General features: G+C 34.7%; 1 protein-coding gene across 3 annotated transcripts in view; it reads left to right on the forward strand.

Moving 5' to 3' along the window:
• Positions 1-19,456, forward strand: part of CADM2 (cell adhesion molecule 2) — a 1,089,711-nt gene that overhangs the window by 390 nt on the left and 1,069,865 nt on the right. The window lies entirely within an intron of this gene.

Here is a 19,456-nt window from a genome sequence, read left to right on the forward strand (position 1 = left end):
TCCTCCCCACCTCCCACGCCTTTTGGCTGGCAACTTGTGCCTTCTCCGAACATTATACCCTCCCACCAACCCCCACCAGCCACCTCCCACATCACGCTCCTGACCGACCCTCTCCATCCTTGTCATCTGTCTAACCTCCCCCCGTTTCGGGTCGCCTTTCTCTTTCCCCTTCTACCCACCATCATCCTATCCGTGTATCTTTAAAAAGTGAGTGAGAGCCTGGGAGCGAGCTACCGAGACGGCGAGAACAGCAGCAGCGGCAGCACTGTGTGCATTGCAATAACATCTCGGGGGGCGGGGGGGGGTGAGGATGTGTTGTGAGACGTGTCATTCACCTAAGAAGAGAGAGGAGACTGTGTCTGGGGTTTAAAAAGGAAAAAAAAAGAAAGAAAAGAAAAAGAGAGTGGAAGAGCGAAGGGGGGGGGAGAAAGAATAAATCAAGAAATTTAAAAAAAGGAAAGGGGGAGGGAAAAATTAAAACACCCAAAGCCACTTTATCAACAAACCTTTTCTTTTTTTTTTTATTAATTAGTGTGTGTAGTTTTCTTTTGCTCTTCTTTTCTTCTTCTTCTTTTTTTTTTTTTTTCTTTTTCTTTAAGCAAAGAAATATATGCACCTAAGCAGTTACTTTACTGCTAAGGGATTTTCGCTTGGATTCCCTTACCTCTCCATCCGCTCTGCTCTCTGCCGCTTCTTTTCGTAATTAATATTATCCTTTCACGTGAAATGCAAGAACCCCTGCGACCGCAGTGGAGGGAAACCGCACAAAACACTGTTATTATGCAAATCACTGGGTTTGGATGCAGAGTGGCTAGGGAACTGGGGTGCACTTTTCCTCAGACCCTCTCTTGGAGGAGGGAGGAGGGGTCTGTGTGGAATGGGAGGACGACGCTGGTTATGAAATGAATGGCAATGTATGGAGTAGGAGTGCATGAGGAGAGCACACTTCGGGTGGTGGTGGAGGCAGAGGCGGCATGCTAGGGCTGGGTGGGCAGAGGCTGTAAGGCAGAAAATTGTTGCTTTTAAGAGAGTAGTAATATAGGGATGTGGCTTGAGTGTGAGATACAGGAAGGATGGATATGAAATGATGGTCGATCGGATTTTTAAAGCTAGGCGACTCTTATTTCTTGATAAATCTTTGCCCACCTCTAACCCCTCTGTCATCATTTCTGTACTTGTGAGAAAGATAAGTTGATCAAATTTATTTGTCCCTGGGTAAAAGGAATCTGAAAGTAAGACACAAGTAGACCCACAGGCATGCAAAACCCAATCGGCCTTCGGAGGATTTAAATGAGGTCAATGAACCATGTTTCAGCAAGTTCTTGGAATGCATCCTGTCTCCTATCTTCCAGGATATAGACAGGGATGTATTTTATTTATGCGTATTTATGAATGTGAAAGAAGAGGTAGTGGAAGGAATTCTTCTGAATTAACTAACTGACCTTGCAAAGATATTTCTTACAATATTTTACGTGTTTTATGTTGGATGTAAATTTCGGATCTATCATGTGCCAGAATCCCTGAGAAAGCAGACAGCCTTCTTCCTGCTTACGCTGCCTCGTCCCATTTCCCACCGTTCACACCCCCACCCTCTCACAAGTAACCCCGGGTGGCTGACACATTACTTTAGGTTTCTAATCCAGACTGAAACGTGCTCCTAGATACCCCATTTCACCTCTCAGTAACTTGCATTTCTCAGCTCTGCGTGTGATCTGTGTCTGTGTGTGTGCGTGCGTGCGCGCGAGCGCGCTCCATGCCTGGTAGTGGGAGTGTGATGTGGGGAAATCAGTTAATTTGGTGATTGCGATGAAAATTCCACACCGCTGGATGTGTTTTCCCTGCCAATCTGTGTGTGCTGGCCCCGGCACGTCACTGCACTCACTGCTGGGCTGGTGTGAGAAGATTATTTATTATAGAACATGTGGGCAATGGACTGCACTTGGGGGTCGCCTCCTCTCTGCCTTCAACATTTCCCGTGAATTGTCTATTCAGTGCACTGCAAAATAACTGTCTGCTGGTGTCTCATTCTCTCTTAGCCTGGAGGAGGATTTACTCTTTCTCTACCCAGAGAGATTCCATCAGCTGCATTCTCTTTTATTAAGGACATGGGTCTCTTTTTTTAAGTATGTAAACTAATTACTAAAAAAGTGCTGCTATTCACAGCAGACTAGAGGTGGTGGTGGAAGGGGTGTGGGTATGCCAGAGAAAATGCACCACTGCAACCAACAGCAGCACTAGCATCAGGTCCAAATATAATAAATAAATAAGCGTCCTATACAGCAACCAGGGAAAGAGCCCCAACCCAGCAATCTCTGTGTACTTGTGAGCATCTTAGATCGGGCCATATTAATACACCAAAGGAGAGAAGAGGATTTAAAGAAAAAAAAAAAAGAAAGAAAAAGAAAAAGAAAAGAACTCAGGGGGGAGGGGGGCACAGAGCATCACTAGATTGTCTTCTCATGTTTATGGCTGCCTCACATTTATCAAACACTGCTCCACAGACACATCACACTTTGCTGATATTGTCAGTTCCTGCTCAAACAAATTGCTCATGCTTTCCTTGTCTTACTCTTGGCTAAAAACATTGCTTCAGGGTTCAGGTTTGTGATTCTCCCACCACCCTACTGTTTTATTAGGACTTGGTTAGGTTGTAAAATGAAAGCTTTATTTCCTGGACACAGATTAAATACTTAGCAAGGAGAGAAGGGTAGCGGGGGAACTAGTGAGCAACTGATACTGGCTGGAAGGAGTCTGTTCTGCCTGCTAGTAGTTATGACTAGGCAAATGCTATAGGCAGTCTACAGCTTCTCAATTTTAGCTTTATCAGAACTGTAGTCGTAGTCTATCACTTAAGTAATACTATAATCAATTTATTTATCCTTTGTATTATTATCCCCTTTCTTGCACTATGCCTTATTTTAGACAAGAAGACTCATTTGAACGTATCTTCTCTGTGTTTTACATTGTCACCAATATTTTGCTTTTTTCTGGGAAGCAAAGCCAACCTTTTGGCTTGTTAATATAGAGTTAATGAACCAGTGGTAACAATCAAGTCACTGATAAAATAAGTTAAAAAAAAAAAGTCTTAAATAGTTCTATTTTACAAATCTACCAGCTTGTCTTCAATGGATTCTTAGGAAATGGAGATGGATCATTAGATGGAAAATAAACATGTTTCTGACCAAAGCACAACTTGGAATGTAGACTTAGATAACAAAATTTGCTTCAGTATTACTTTATGGGGCATGCTTTCTTATTTTCCTCCATCATAGACAGAGGAAAAATCTGGAATAAGGGTAAGGAACAGTTTAGAGGAATGAATTTCTTTAGAAGGAGGCGTGCAAGAGCTTGCCACCTGTAACTAAAACCTCTCTTGGTTACAGAGTAGATCCAGTTCAATTGCTTACCCTGGCAGATGCTATATCCCCTTTCCATGCCTGAGGGAGCACTGCAAAGATGGAGACTGTCTTGTTTAGCACAAGAAAACAGTCCCAGAAAGGGCAAGAAAGAAAGGACAAAATATAACCAGAAAATAGACATGCATAGAGATTTTGTTGAGAACTTTGTTTCCTTTTTAGAGTTAATCTTACAGAAAAAAACACATCCAGCACAAATACTGGGACTTCAGGGTTTGGTTTGGTTTTGTCTTGTTTTCCATGAGACATTTTGGTAAATGATTTACTTTGAAGGTCAATTGGACATACAGATTATTACTAGCCTTGGTGTATTACATGAACCTCCCCTTACCTTTTTAGAAAGTACACTATGAAGTACAAAATACACCTACATACACTTAATAAAATACTGATAACTTAATACTTCCTAAAAGCACATCTCTCCCATTCATGTCCTTCAACATGTAATAACCTTAGTCTTGTCAAGCTAATTTCTTATGCTGAATGCAGTTCCTGCATTCCTCCCTTTTTTGATTAACAGCTAAAACTTGGAAAAGTAGAATCCGTACATAAGAGCCAATGACTATGATTTAAACAGTCAAAACCCAGACACTTAGTAATTAAGAAAATCTCCCTGCAAATATGAGGAGTTTCTGGGCTAATTTTCTATCAAGATATGGAAGTATGGAAGCTTACTTCATTGTGTTTCCCCCATTTCTACAACTATTAGAACTGTGGGAGCATAATACGACAAAAGTAAGCATCAATTGAGAGACCTCTTTCTGCCTTCTCCACTGGATGATCAGATACTTGAGAACTATTTGCCCCACATTTAAATAGTGAGATGCCTTTTTTATTTTTTTTTTAAAGAAAACAATTACTTGAATTTTTTAAAGAGCAAATGGAAGTGCAGAAATACTGGAAGACAAAAACTGAATCATGCATTTTAAAGTGGCCCAAAATCAGCATCAGAGACTATCAATTTTCTTTTTAAAATAAGAAATCTATGGGGTATCAGAAGATCAAGACAAGGTTTATTTATTATGAAGAATATAGGGTACATTAATAACATAAATAGACCTATCATATTGATGTTTTATTTAATAATGCTGATGTGTGTTCCGTGAGATTTATTGAGAAAGAGGCCCTATTTTAATAGGCTCGTTAAATATCTTTGGCAAAATCACCCATGGTGTAACAGCTGGCTGAGTAGGTTGAGGAATCAGTGAGAAGAGAAATCACGAACTGAGGAAGCTGAACTCAGAAGGTGAAGTTATAGTCCTTTGTGGAATTGGCAGATATAGGCTTACCATTTACCCTCTTAGAACAACTCCAGGGCAAAATGATTTTTAAACTTAAGCTTCCTGAGGGCAAGCCCTCACCCTTTGTTACCTGTGCAGTCCTCATATTCTTAATTTAGCAGATGCATAATAAATAGTGTTGGATTGAATAATAGGTATGTCCTAATTAGTTCTGATGGAATTAAATAGTTGCTTCTTTTCATAGTATGTCAGCACTGAAACTTTGTTAAATAATACTTTAAGAGTTAATTTTAACATTTTGTAGGATGTACTGGTTTAGGAACCTGTTTTCTTATAGGAAAGTGTATAGCAGTGGCTCTTGATATACATCTTTAAATGAATATAATCTGATCAGTTGTTCTTGCCATGACATTTTCCAACTCATTTCTTTTTATTTTCCTTGATTTCAAATCCCAGATATTTTGCATTAGATCAGATCACCAAATCATTTCATGAAAAAAGGGAAGGGCATGATTTAAATTTACTGACTTAACCTAAAATATTTAAAAGGACAAGCTCATTGCCAACATTTTATTTGAAAATGTCAAGCATTTTTGGAGTGCAGTTCTCTAGTATCAAAGAAAGGCATCTTCTGCAAATTCCTTGTGTAAAGAGGTGGGTGAGGATTAACCTAGAGCAGTGGCAGCTGAAGCCCCCTGCTGTGTGATGATGCAAATGGCATCTCAGGCCTAATGTGCTCTGCAGCGGCAGGCGAACACAGGAACACACGAGAAAGCAGTCATGTGGCATGAATGAAATGGGAAGTCTTTTCATAGCTTGCAGTAGACATGAACCAGCCTTCAGTTTTTTTATAATCATGGATAACTTACAGAGTATTTCTAATCATATGAGCTTATGACAAAGCATAAGAAAGAATGAATACATACTTTGTTTGGAGATTGATATAATAAATAAATACTAATAAAATTATCAGTGCTCATGGGGAATAGTTTATTTTCTTGCAAACTATCAGGGACACAGGCCAGTTTCATGACAATAAATAGCAAAGTTAAAAATGGGATTTCTATGCAGTTATTTACATGTGTTGGACCTAATAAATATTGGGCTAGGAAATAGTCTGTTATCCTCTTCTTTTAGTAAGTAAGAAATAAGTCCTTTGTTGTTGTTTTGAGTCATTATTTTTATTATTAGAGCATTTCTTGTGTTATGAGAATAGAGTAGTTTTAAAAGAAATAGAAATAAACTGTTCAGGGTATGTTCGTATAGTTTAGCACCATAAGGTAGAATTTTTGTTAACATCAAATCAGTAGAGAATATTTCCTCTCTGGACAATATTATTTATCACAGGCAAAAGCATCAGATAGGTTCCTTAATAAAAGTAATAGTTCTGGACCAATTGTTACAGGCAGCCTATCAGGGAAGCGTATCAGATAATAGAAACTAATGTTGCTTTTTTTGTTTTTATTACATTTGCTAGAGAATTGAACATACTATGCATATTGATTTTTACTCAAGAAATGAGCCCAGTTGGTTCTGTTCATGTGCTTAGTGGGTTTCTTTAACCAGATATGAAATTGTTATCATTTTAAAAGTATGTAGTATATTTAAAAGTTAGTAAACTAAATATTCTGCTTAACTAGGTGTCAGTTAAATATTAATGTCAAAATCAGAGATATAATTGTTCAGAAAGGAAATATCCCTTAATCATTCATCTCTCTCTATACACATATATACAAATTTAAAGTGTACCGTTATTTTTAGGACGGAAGGGTATCTTTATAATTCAGTAAGTAATCAGACTCTGGGACTCTCAGGGATGGGGTGTGAGGAAAAGGCAAGAGTTTATTTTGTTTGCAGTTGTTTCCTTTTACCCTTTTTATGAGGGTTAAAAAGTGTATTTTTGAATAACTTTTCTTAGGCTTTAACAGTGATTAACATTTCCACTTAAAAACACACAAGCAGGTTTTACAATTTTTGAATTTATGTTAGAGCTGAGCAATTATTCTGAATCTCCTTTCCTGCTTATGAAACTGAGTGATGAGACCCTACTGCTACCTGAAGAGACACAGGGCTGAGGTTGTAAGGGGATTTGCCTTGGAGAGAGCTATCTATTAATTTTTCACATTCTATTTTAGAGGTCTTTGAAGTAAATATTAAGACAGTCATTATTCAACATTTGGGATAACTCTTTCTAAGTCAACAGATAGTTTTTACTTGAATCTTCAAATTATCTTTCAGTCATCTGAATGCGGAATGGGAAACCCCAGTTTAGCCACAGTTATTCTGGGGGCTAGATGTTGAAATCATTAGGGATTATTTAGAAAATAAAAATAAGGAATCATTTGCTTGAGGAGCATAAAATCTTAAAGCTAAGTATGATCAAATAGTGCAAATCACTTCACATTAAGAAAACAACGGTCCTTTTATTGGTCAAATTGATCCCCTAACAATTTATGTATTTGACGATGGTTTATTTACAGGGACTGTGCATTCATTGCTTACCTAAAGTCATCGTTGGGAACTGAGTGGAAAGAACCTTTCCTGACAAGGATGGGCTGCCAGCTGCTAAGTGTATAGCTGTTATATTGATTCAGTATAATTTATAAAACCAATTAATTTGTTCTTATAAAGAAATATTTTTGGCTTCTTTGCTAAAAGTGTTTGCCTTTAAAAATGCAAGTGACTCCCTTAAGGTTTACTTAAACATCCAGAACTAAAATTTATAGTGTGTAAAATACATTTTTTACTGTCTTAATGAATTCATATTTTACATGAGCTTGTCCTGTATCCCCCCCGGGGGAAAACACCATGACACCTATATCTTCCATTCATTCTCATGCGTTATATGCCCCCTGCCTTCCAATCTTAAGTAGTAGATGTAGGTCGAAATGAGAGATTAGAATATTTGTATTTAAAAGCAAATAAAAAATGTACAATAAGCTTGTCGTTTAATTGTCATTCCTTTACTGCTGTCTATTTTATGTGTTGAGGTCTGACTAGTAACTCAACTTCCTTTGCACTCTCCAGGAATATAATATTACCCCAGTCCCGACCATGCTACTAACCTGAAAGACCTATTAAAAGTAATTAACGGGGAGTGAAGAATGGTTCAAGAAAGGGAGTTTTGCTAAAGCCTGTATGCTGAATACGTACAGACTGGATGATTTTTCCTTTCAGTCTCTATGACGCATACCCCAATGTTTTAGCAAGAATAAAACACATACAATGTGCTTTTACTTGTTTTTGTTATTGCTATTATTGCATTTTGTGAGAGTTCAACCTCCTTACTTTCATAATAAAAATGGCAAAAAGAAGAGGGAAGGAATGTGAGTCAGCCAGCCAAACACACAGAAACGCCTGGCAAAGCTGACTAAATTAGCATATGCTAGGCTGAGTATTTCCCTCTGTTGTTACATAATCCCTTTCTAATACAGAATCAGTTCTCATACTTAACCCTTTCAGGAGGTTGGAATTCTCCCACTGTTATATTTTTATTTTGCATTATTTATTTTCTCATGAATTGTGTAAATCATCTATTGAGAGTCTTTTATGTCAAATTCTTTTTTCTCCCCTGTTCAGTCTTTCTGTATACAAATGTTCCATTCTGTGCCCAACTTCAGGATTCAAGAATCAACTTTTCTATAGCTTTCACTGAGAGGATCTAATTAGCATTTTAGGCTCTCTTTACTCATGTGCAGCTTTCTTTAGAAAATGTATTAGTTCGATGAGGTTCCCCTAAGGATTCATAATACTCTAGTTTGTTACATGTACTGTGATATTCAGTGTGCCTTAATTATGCACGTGTCCTCATTTCAAAGCCTTTTCAAGGATCATGTGGGATAGAACAGGGGTCTGGCTGTAAGTTCACTGTCATGTATTAATGTGTAGGTGGTATTCAGAGAAGGATGTTTCTGAAGGCAATTATATATCTATGACTCCAGTACAGCAAGCGGTTACATTCTGCGCTTACTAGTTACCCTGCCAAGGCAGAATGAAATTCACCATTGTGATACATAATACAGTATCTGTTATTTCTAAATAGTTCTTTGCCCTGGGAATGAAATAATGAGTGAAAATGTGTATCCCTTATCTTGAATAGGGATTGTTCCTTTCACTCTCTCAAAATAAGAATCAAAAATTGTTCCTAAATCAATACTCTATTCCCTAACTAGCCCATTAACACATTTGCTATGGTGGGATCTCGAAGTTATGCTGGTTATTATTTGAGGCTATAGATTTTCAGATAGTATTAATTGCTTGCAATCACATGGGCTGCCAAATGTCAGTGCACTGCCAAATCTGAGACATGATTTTTTTCAGATTTTGATTGGGATGCAATTTGGACAACTATGAAAGTATATAGGGGCATCGAACTCAACACAAACAGAGAGAGAGACACTTTTCTTTTTAAATAAAGACTTTATTTGTGGAGGAATGGTTATAAGAATTGGCTCATTTAATACACATTACCATTTATAAAGAGGATATTTTCCTGCATTGACTGAGTTTGAGTGTACTTATATTAACTGTACCCTTTGACTTGTATTCGTCTGAGTAGTATATCATCAGGAAATTTGAGTTTAATTTGTAAATACACTTTTTCTTTTATTCATGGCTATAACAATAAAAAGCAAAAGTTGATATATACTAACAATTTTAACCTTTTCTTTTATTTTACAACTGCATATTTGAAGCAACGTTATTATTAAGGATAGCTTAAAAAATACAAGTCTCTAGGAACTTACTGGAGTTTTTAATTATAAAAATTTTGACCAAAATCTGATGTGTTTGTTTAGACAAAATAATACCATCTGCCCTTTATTATTTGAAGTTGTATGTCTTCTTAGTTGATGAGAGAACTAAGCATTTTATATTGTCGATACTATGATCTATATAACCCCTATGCATATTTTTATTATAGCATTTTGAATGTTTGGTATTTATCTATCTGTTTGCTGTACTGGACTATGAACTCCTAGAGTACAGGGTCTTAGTCTTCATTTTATTTCAAGCGCCTAATCTAGGTCTGGTCTATGTCTTTTTTTTTTTATGTTTTCATCCCACTGATTGATTAGTTCTCTTCCAATCCATTTAATCTTGACACATCTCTTTAATTGGATCCAAATAATATTTAAGTATTTATATTTTAACTGCCAAAATGCCAATACACTATTCTGAATAGAATAAATATTTGCAATGAATTTGCATTTGTATTTAATGTACAGAGAGAAGGTCAAAAAATGGCTACTAAGAAACATAAACAATTCTAAATAATGACTTACTTCACAAAAACATTGAATCATTGCTTTCAGTTAGGTAAGCAGTTCAAATTTGCACTGAAAACGTTTGTCTCAGAACTCTGAATCTCCCAGCTTTCTCTGGGCTTCCTAAATCCTTGTCTGTTCTACTTACTTAAGATTTCTCTCCCTCACCCCCAAAATATTTCTGAAGATGGCTTTAGGTAAACATGAAACCAAATCATCTTATTGTTCTTCTTAGAGTAGCTGGTATTTCCGGATAAATATATAAACAAAGAGGAATTACAAACTGACCTTGATCTGCCAGATTATCAGTGGGGACTGACCTGCTTTTGTTATTGCCAAGCTGTGGAGTAGACATTCTCTGAGTAGTCTCTGAAGTACAGATCCAGGGTGCATTTTGCTTAATTTAACTTGGGGGAGTTACATCCATTTTATTTAAAAGTCCTTTTAAAGAAATTCCTAAATATTGTGGGGGTTATTTTGTTTGGTTTTTGAGGTGGGTTTTTTTTTTTTTTTTAATGCTTAATGCTTAGTCATACATCCACACTTGAGGACACATGTTTGCTGTGGTTGAATTTGATTTATTTCCCTTTTAGTATTTTGAAAGACAGTGGGAGGTAGGATGGAAATATTAACTGCTTTTTGAAGAGAATTTAAATATAGTTACTGGGAGCTGAACACCAAGGGAGAAAAGGCTTTCTACAATTTGTAGTGACTCTATTTCCACATAAAGTGTTTTAAGAATGTTTTTTCTTAAAAGTCCCAGTGAAATGTAGCTTTTCTTAAAAGTCATACAGATTTTCTTCAAATTTTAAAAATCAATTTCCTGCTCTCTTTTGGATTTTTGACTGTTTCATGACTTCGAGCATCTGAAAAGATATTATTACCTAGGCTAACTTAAGATTTACCTAATGGCAGGTGTCAAAATCACTGTATCATCATCATGTAGAAATGCACGTTTAGTAAATAAATATCCAAAGTAGATTAAACTAGTTCAATTTATTAAGTGTTATTGCTACTTTGTGGAGCTGATATTAAGAATTATATTCTCCCATAGCTATTGTGAATACCTAAAATCTTCTTTGTGTTAAAATGTGACTGTCAGTATGACGCAACAGCCACAGAAGAATAACCTTCTAAAGTGGCTTCTGTCTGGCCCTTGCTGACTGACTTTCCAGAGCCTAGTGAATAAAAGGGAAGGTAGTTTGGGAAGCAGTTTTTGTTGACTATTTCACTGTTATGGATGCAAAAATATTTTAAGATGTTGATGAATTTTCATTGTATAGAGGATATTCTTATAAATCCATGTTTAGAAGTGACATTGTAATTTTTTTTGTGTAACTACTTAGTATATCAAACACTGGAAATGTGAGGAAGAATTACACCTTCATATTTCTCAACAGATTTTGACATAATGACCCACTCAGAAAGTGAATTTTTAATTTATATAGTAACAAAAGCATTTCAGAACAACATTTTTGTCAGTCACCAAATTAAAAACAATATCCCTTATATTCTTCAAAAGAATACGACACTAAGTGCATCATCTTTATAGAAAGATTTGATACTAACTAGCATGAAAAAGAAGTTGTGTCTTCAGTAACAATTACACATCTATTTTTAAAGGTCAAGTAAAATTTATAGATGATAGTTTCATGTCCACTGACTTACTTTTTTTTTTTTTTTTTAAACATAGAAATGCTACAGATGAGGTAAGACTAGTGGTATTTTGAAACTTCAGTTCTTCCTATCTTTTCACTTGCATGGAATAGCTAAGATAAAGGTGTTGATACAGGGATAAATTTGAGGTGTTTTAGAGATCCAGTAGAGGTCAGTAAGGTCAGATTTACTTTAAATCTTCGTTTTGCTTTACCCAAATTTACTGGCTACACAAATACAAACTACCAACAAAGCAGAACAGGTTATCCTTGATGGGTAGGACAGCATGAAAGTATATTTTGTAATACAATGACAGTATTCAATGGATGGGTGGGGACAAGTTGGAAAGACAATCTTTATCGTTTAATGATGGTCTTATCATATACTAACAGTAAACTTGATCAGATATTAAGGATATTTCCTCCTAAAACCTTCATATCATCTTGGTTTACTAAATGAGAGTGGGAGTAACTTGGTGATAGAGGAAGAGGCACTAATACACAGCCCTAATCCTTCAGTAGAACACAGATAGCAACCATGACAAACTACAGTTAGTGTGGAAGCTGTAGTGAGACTGGCCTGGCAGGTGGGTGTCTTTTCTTTTGTAGTGAGAGTTTTCTATTCTGTAGAGGGAGGAAATCTCATTGGACTATTTTGGACTTTGAATTTTGGATGTCCCCTGCAGCAGCAAGACATAATGGTAGGATTCAAAAGACCTTAGTTCTCCTCCAAGCCATGGCACTATTTTAGACACCATGAACAAGTTACTTTTGGGGGTGGGAGGTAGATGGGAAGAAAGAATATTAAGCAGGATCAATGCCCAGTGTGAGCCCGAAGCAGGGATTGATCTCACAACCCTGAGATCATGGCCCAAGCCCAAATCAAGAGTCAGATGCTTAACATAACTTCTGTAGCTTGGTTTCTTCTGTAGACTGAAAAAATGGAACCACATTCATTCTTTGGAGACATATTATAGAAGAATCTAATGGATGATTGAGAACTGCAGAAATGGCATATTTCTTTTCAACTTTCTCAAAGATATTTTGTAACATAGTGTAGCATTAACCATGAATTCTTAAAATAGTTTTCACTAAAATTTAATTTTTATATTTACCCATGCATTATTCAGTATTTAAAGATTTTACACATGTAAAGAGATTTCTATTCTGATACATAAATTTCAAAGCTTTCTATCTCTGTCAGTAAGTTTTATTAATTAATTTTGTAGTCATCAGCCTGAGCTTGGGTCATACTTGCTTTTCTCATGAAATTGCATCCACAGATCAACTTCAAAAATTAGTAAATTGCTGCCATTAGTCATTTATTTCATTTTTTCTTTTAAAATTTTTATTTAAATTCTAATTAGTTAACATACAGCACAATATTGGTTTCAGGAGTAGAATTCAGTGATTCATCACTTACATCCAATACCCAGTGCTCATGCCATTAGTCATTTTTTTAATTAGAGAATAGTAAATATATTGATTTATTATTATATTGATATATACAATATATTGATTTTATATTATTTTTGCATTTAATATGTGTATGTGTAAATTTTTATAATTGTTTTATTCTTCATAGTCTTTGGTTTTCTTAAGCATAACTTACTCATGCACTGATTCATTTTTCAACAAATACCTACCTGATGGCAGTATATGCCAGATATACAAGGAAACAAGGTGGAAACTATTTCTGCCCTCATGGAGTTTATAGTCTAGGAGCTGAGACACTGGATAAACAAAATATGCAACACCCTAGTATTTTCTGAAATAAAAATTCCATTTTTATAGTAATATGTTTTCAGTGGCTACATAATGTGGGTATATCAATGAAAATATGAAATCACTGATTTAATAGTAGTACTATAAACCTCACTGAGCTTTTAACATTTTTTATTTAAGGTTGGATTAAAGAGCTCTCATTTTCTCCAGTCGTTTATCCTGAAAACATTCTCAGTATGATTCCAGTTTCTTTCTTTTTTTTATTAATACAACTTGAAAGAAGCTGACAAGTGAACAAGAAATATTCAAGCATGCTCTATTCTAACTGATTTGTTCAAGAGGATGATTCATTTAATTTCATAAAGACTCAGTGGGCCAGAACAGTAGATGACCAGGTCAGCAGAGGGAATGTAGGGGAGAAGAGGTCTGTGAGAAGGATCTATGTAACAAGCAACAATATTTAGTTTTTTAGAGCTGAAGTTCTGCTTGAGCAATTCTGATGTTACCAGCGACAGTCATTTAAAGAGCTGCTGATGCCTCAGGGAAAACATTTTTAAAGTGTTCTCTCCAGAAACAATGCTCCTTGTACTGTGTCATATATATTAAAACTCCGTCCCTTGCTTATATTACAATACTACATTGTGCCTGATTAAAACCTATGCTTTTCGTGACTGCTGAGTCAATGTTGTTCTTGAAATCTTTCCTCCTGCTCAAACTGCCCTGCATATGATTGAAGTAAGAACAACTGGTAAACAAAACTGGAGAAGAGATGAGGATACCACCTAAAGACTTTAAAAATAAAATGAATTCTATATACAATTATGTGAACTGTTAAAATATGTAAAATAACATAATTGGGCTATGAATATTCTCGATATCTTTATATCATTTCTTTTAATATTTAGCTTTGACTGATGACCTCAACATCCAAATGATGTCATATTTCTAACAGATTGTATGGCATTTTTATATTGTTATTTATTGCCCATTGGTGTCCCTGGAGTAGATGATATACATCTTGTAGTACATAGGGTAAACAAAATGATACATACTTTGGAAATCATAATGGTGGTGGTCAAGCATGTACAGTTATTCTACTTAGAGACTGATTTATCTGGATTACAGAAAACAGTACAATGCACAGCTAAAAAACCTCAGCTAAACCATTATCTTTAATTTTGCTTTCTTTTTCTTTTAAAGGAAACTTTAAAATTAAAGCAATTCAAGTAAATGCTCTGTTGCAGGTGATAATTTGCAAGAGTGTAGTTTCATGCTAAATGATTTATTCTGAGAATATATTCAGTTTTCCCAAGTAAGTCAGAGATGCATGCATATTTGGAAACTTTTATGTAGAGAACTAGGTGGTGCTGTTCTGTCATCTTTGTGTCTCAGTGACTTCTTTGGTCCTGTTTTTGATTCATTAAACAATTTCATACAATAAGTGCATGAGGTAAGATACAGTCATTTAGTAGCATTACTGCTTATTAACCAACTAAATTTATATTGATCTTATATTTTGTTTTCAGCAATATTTTCATAAAGCAGAAAAAAACTTTCTTCCTAAGTAGTAACCTTTATCATAGTGTACAACTTCTCTTTCTTTAACATTTAAGATAACCTGAAATCATCAGGTATTTATGTTATTATGTATTTTAAAATGTTTTGGACTTGGCTATTTCCCTTGCCAAAATTCTTACTATTAATTGAGTCAGAATTTAAAGTGGTAAAATTTTGTTCAGATTTTGCCAAAATTCTTACTATTAATTGAGTCAGAATTTAAAGTGGTAAAATTTTGTTCGGCTCAAGGAAAACATTTTCATTATTTGAAATAAAATATATTTCATTATTGAAATATTGAAACATAAAAATGCCATAAAATATATAAGCTCAAGAAAAACATTTTCATTATTTGAAAATTTAATTAAGCCTTTAAATGAAAGAAATAAGAAAATTCTCCTTGTAGAGAAATTGTTTGCTTAATTTACTTTTCTGTAAGAAAACTGACTTCAGTTAGGCTGTCAGTTAATCTTTTTCATGTTTCAGGATATCATTAAGTTAGCTGTGCCTTCCAATGATCTTGAGGTACCCAATAGTTCGAAATAAAATAGCACACTTACTTCAAACTAAGTAACAAAAAATCTCTTCCACTGTCCATGTATAATTAGTACACTGGTGTCTCTGAGGTGTATTTTCTTGGTAAGAATTACACCTTCAGATACTTTTAGGTTTAGGAAATGCAGATAAGAGAAAACAAGAGAATTACAACTTTTTTCCATTAAATAACATCTCATATTATATACAAACATGTAACTTATGTTTCTTAATGACTTTACAATACCTTTGGAGAAGAGTATATCATATAACTTATTCTCCAATGAAAACCTGAATATAAAATAATGCTGAAGTTCTTCAAGGGTTCCACCCATGTGCCTCTTCGTGGAATCACAGTTCTGTTATTATGACTGGGGACAAAAGTAATTTATGTTCTTTATTTCTGAGGTAATAAATCCTCCTTGCTGCTATTTACATTATAAAACATTTAAGCTTTATCTTAATAGCAAAGCGAATGTTATTTAGAAAACTCTTTGTGTTTTGTTATCTCAAAAATCTTTTATCTGTAGAAGACAGAATCAATATGGAATTTCAGAGTGCTTCCATGGTATGTCATCTTACAGTGCAGAGATAATCTCTGAGATGAACATCTTTAGACTAATAAACCTAAGTGAAAGTGTTTTAGACTTCTGTACTTATGTCTGGCCTTCTGGCCCAATGAAATAAAACGGAAGTCCTGAGTGTTAGGATGAATGCCAGTAAGTAAATACTGACCAAGTAAGAGTTCAGAATGGGGGAACTGTATAAGGGAACTGAGCTTATTCATGCATGAGGAATGTCTTGATTTTTCTATCAGTTTTCCTAAGGATTAGCTAAATCCCATTGTATACTGCCACCACCTTAAAGTGTGAAGGAATCAAACAATAAATAGATAAAAAATTAAGATTATACCAAAGTCGGTATTTATGTTTTCAGTTTTAATTATTTTTACTACAAAGATCCTATCTAGCTTTTTGATACTATCATTACGGGAGTAAAGCTTTGACTAGACAAAGAATTTATGAAAGACAATCATAAGTTTGCCATATCTATAGGCTCAAAATTATACAGTGCTTTTATGATAATGAATAATCTACTTTTTGAAAGTTGACATTCTAGCAGTGATACTAGTAAGAAGATATTCAACTTTAATATGTCAGTTACTAGATTTACATTATGGAAAGTTAAATGACACTGTCATCAGGTCCAATGCTTTTTAGATAGCCTATTTTAAAAATATACCATACTTCAAATAAAGCATATTTGGTGAAAAATACCTAAATCCTAAGTGAATATATTTCAAAATTATTTTCCTTCTAGAATATAGAAAGTCTATGGTTTATTTTATTTCTTAAATATCAAAAATACAAAAAATGTATGTTGTAACTTTGATGACTGTTTATTATTTTAGAAGTAAAATCAGAAGGGAGAGGAGTAGCACATTTCTGGCAGTATACTTTCCCCTTGGACTGAAGCTCCACAACTAATACCAAAACTATTCCATGCATTTTTCATTTCTTATTTCTTGGAAAGCTGGTATTAAAAAAAAAGAGGTCTTTTTTTACAATTATTTTTCGATAAAGATTAATCAGGCAATGTAGCATTGGCCATTGACTATGAGTAATCAGTGACAGCAGATTACTTGGCATGTCATTTTTTTCAAAGACCCTCTTCTTATCTTTCCAAATGCTCCTTTGGAAACTCCTCTAGAGGTTCCTTTTCATCTTGCCACATTTTATCACGATGAAAGATTGATATCTCATGGATATAAAGGTGGTTTTTCACTTTAAAAGGTAGGCTAAAGAAAAACAACAATAAGTAAGGGATTTCTGGATTTATTTTGCTATCAGAACAGGATAGCAGAATAGGTGAAAAAGTGATCGTTATGAGAATAAAAGCAACAGTATAGTGGGGAGAGTGAATGTAGATCTTTTGTAGCTTGAAGCATATGTCTCTTTTCAAAAGAATCTCCAAATGAGGCATGATATAAAGTTACAGTTAATATCAACAAATCAAAATTTTACAGACCCAGTGGATACAGACATCATACATGGTGAAACAGATTAGAATAGAACTAAGTAAGAATTTCAGATAATCTTTAGTGCATCATATCCAGGGCCTACCTGTAGTGGGATGGAACAAATAATGAAAACCTCTAGCACTGCAACAGGTAAGTATGATTAATAGTAATCACATATGATCAAAAATAATACCAGTGAATAAGCTTTGGGGGAATATCTCACCACAAACTTAATACACTCTCATGTACACCTCATAACAAACTGAAAATGTTCTAAATATAACTCCTCTAGTTGGTTTTGTGTTGAGATCTAACATGTCTTAAAATTAATACTCTAGTCTTATTACATTGGTATTAATATGAGTGGAAAAGATGGAAGACAATAATTAGAAAGCAGTTGCATTTTGCAGGTCAGGTCCAGGAGAAGTGCTTTCTATTGTGGCTTTGCAGTTTACAAATTGTCAACTTTTCAGAAAGTGTTTTATTACTGGCTACGTACAATCGGAGGTGAAACTGGGAAATACACCACAACAGAACAGTTCTTAAAAACAGAACAGTGGCTTAAGCATTGATTTGTTTTCATGAGATACTGACTTCAAAACAAAACAAAACTTTCAAAAGCAGTCTCTACATTTAAATCCTAGTATGTCAATCAGCAGGTGTTTTAAAGGGACAGTTGTTTCTTTCAAACCAAAATTTCTAAAACTGGGGAGAACTTGAAAGTTCAGAGAACGACCTTTACTCATCCAAACCTCTAAAATAAAAACTTTTGTAGGAGAATAAAGTCACTTGTAGAGAAAAAATTGTCTTCTCATTGTACTTAAAAACAAACAAAATGGTGTAAATTGCAGAGACATGACAAGCATTTAGAAATGAAAAAGTTATATTCTAGTTTGGTAATCTAAACATCAAGAAATTAAACTAAATGTGCTAATACTCTAAAGTAATTGCCCTGATATTATCTAAGACAGTTGCATCACTATCTGAAGTTATCTTATTGTCTTATTATTTATATATTCTTCTTTTTCCATGGAGACACTAAACTCTGTGAGTACAGGAATATTGTTTCCTGTTTTTATCTCTGTCTCTAGAACACTACCTAGCAAGCACTTGTTTAATAATTTTTTGTGCATGAACCAGTATAATGATCTTGATTTATTTCTTAAATAAAAGACTATTTTTTAAAGCAACTTCCTGTGGTGAACAGAAACCATATTAACAGCTGTATTTAAAATACACCTAGTTAAGATTAGTTATAATTTAGGAGCATTCTTTAGGTCCTTTTTAAAAAAACACATCATGCATATCATGTCCCCTATTTGATTATAGATCATTTGAGTATATTTGTAATGTGATTTGTTTAGACTTGAAATAAACCACAGAACTGCTGTTCCTCATTTAAAACAATGAAGGAACACAGAGAAGGATAATTTACATGCTAAAATGTTATAAGAACATTTTTAGAAGTATTAATATATTTCCTATGTTAGCTGTTAATCATTGCTAGCTCAGGGTATGTGTGTGTGTGTGTGTGTGTGTGTGTGTGTGTGTGTGTTCTTTATATAAGAAATTTGTCTGAAGTCATGGAATTATAACTGCATTATGTGAAAAAAAATAAAACCAAAGATTATAATAGGCCATAGGGGAAATTCTGCGTAAGAAACCTGTTATAGCAAAATTGGATGAAAGTTTAAAATAAGCTCTGCTGTACTTTAGATTTCAACATGATCTCATTTCAACCCTATTTAAATCTTATTTCAGAGGCAGCATAGTGTAAAAGGAAAGTACAAGGGATAGGGCATCAGGAATTAAAGTTCTGATGACTGTGCCACTGGGTCCCCATCATCTGGGGATCCAGCTCATCTCTCTAGGGGTCAGTTCTTCAGAGGGTGTTAGACTTGGATCATTTCCAGGGTCTTTTGCAACTTGAAGACTAGCCAATTCAGCAGTTAGAACAATGGATATACTTTGCAAAGATTAGGATATAACTATGCCTTTATCGTGAAATGAAAGTTTTGATTAGGCAAAAGTGTTATAAAATGGT

Source organism: Mustela putorius, unplaced genomic scaffold, assembly GCF_011764305.1.
Source record: "Mustela putorius furo isolate JIRA1106 unplaced genomic scaffold, ASM1176430v1.1 tig00003834_pilon_pilon_pilon, whole genome shotgun sequence".
NCBI classification, from domain to species: Eukaryota; Metazoa; Chordata; class Mammalia; order Carnivora; family Mustelidae; genus Mustela; species Mustela putorius.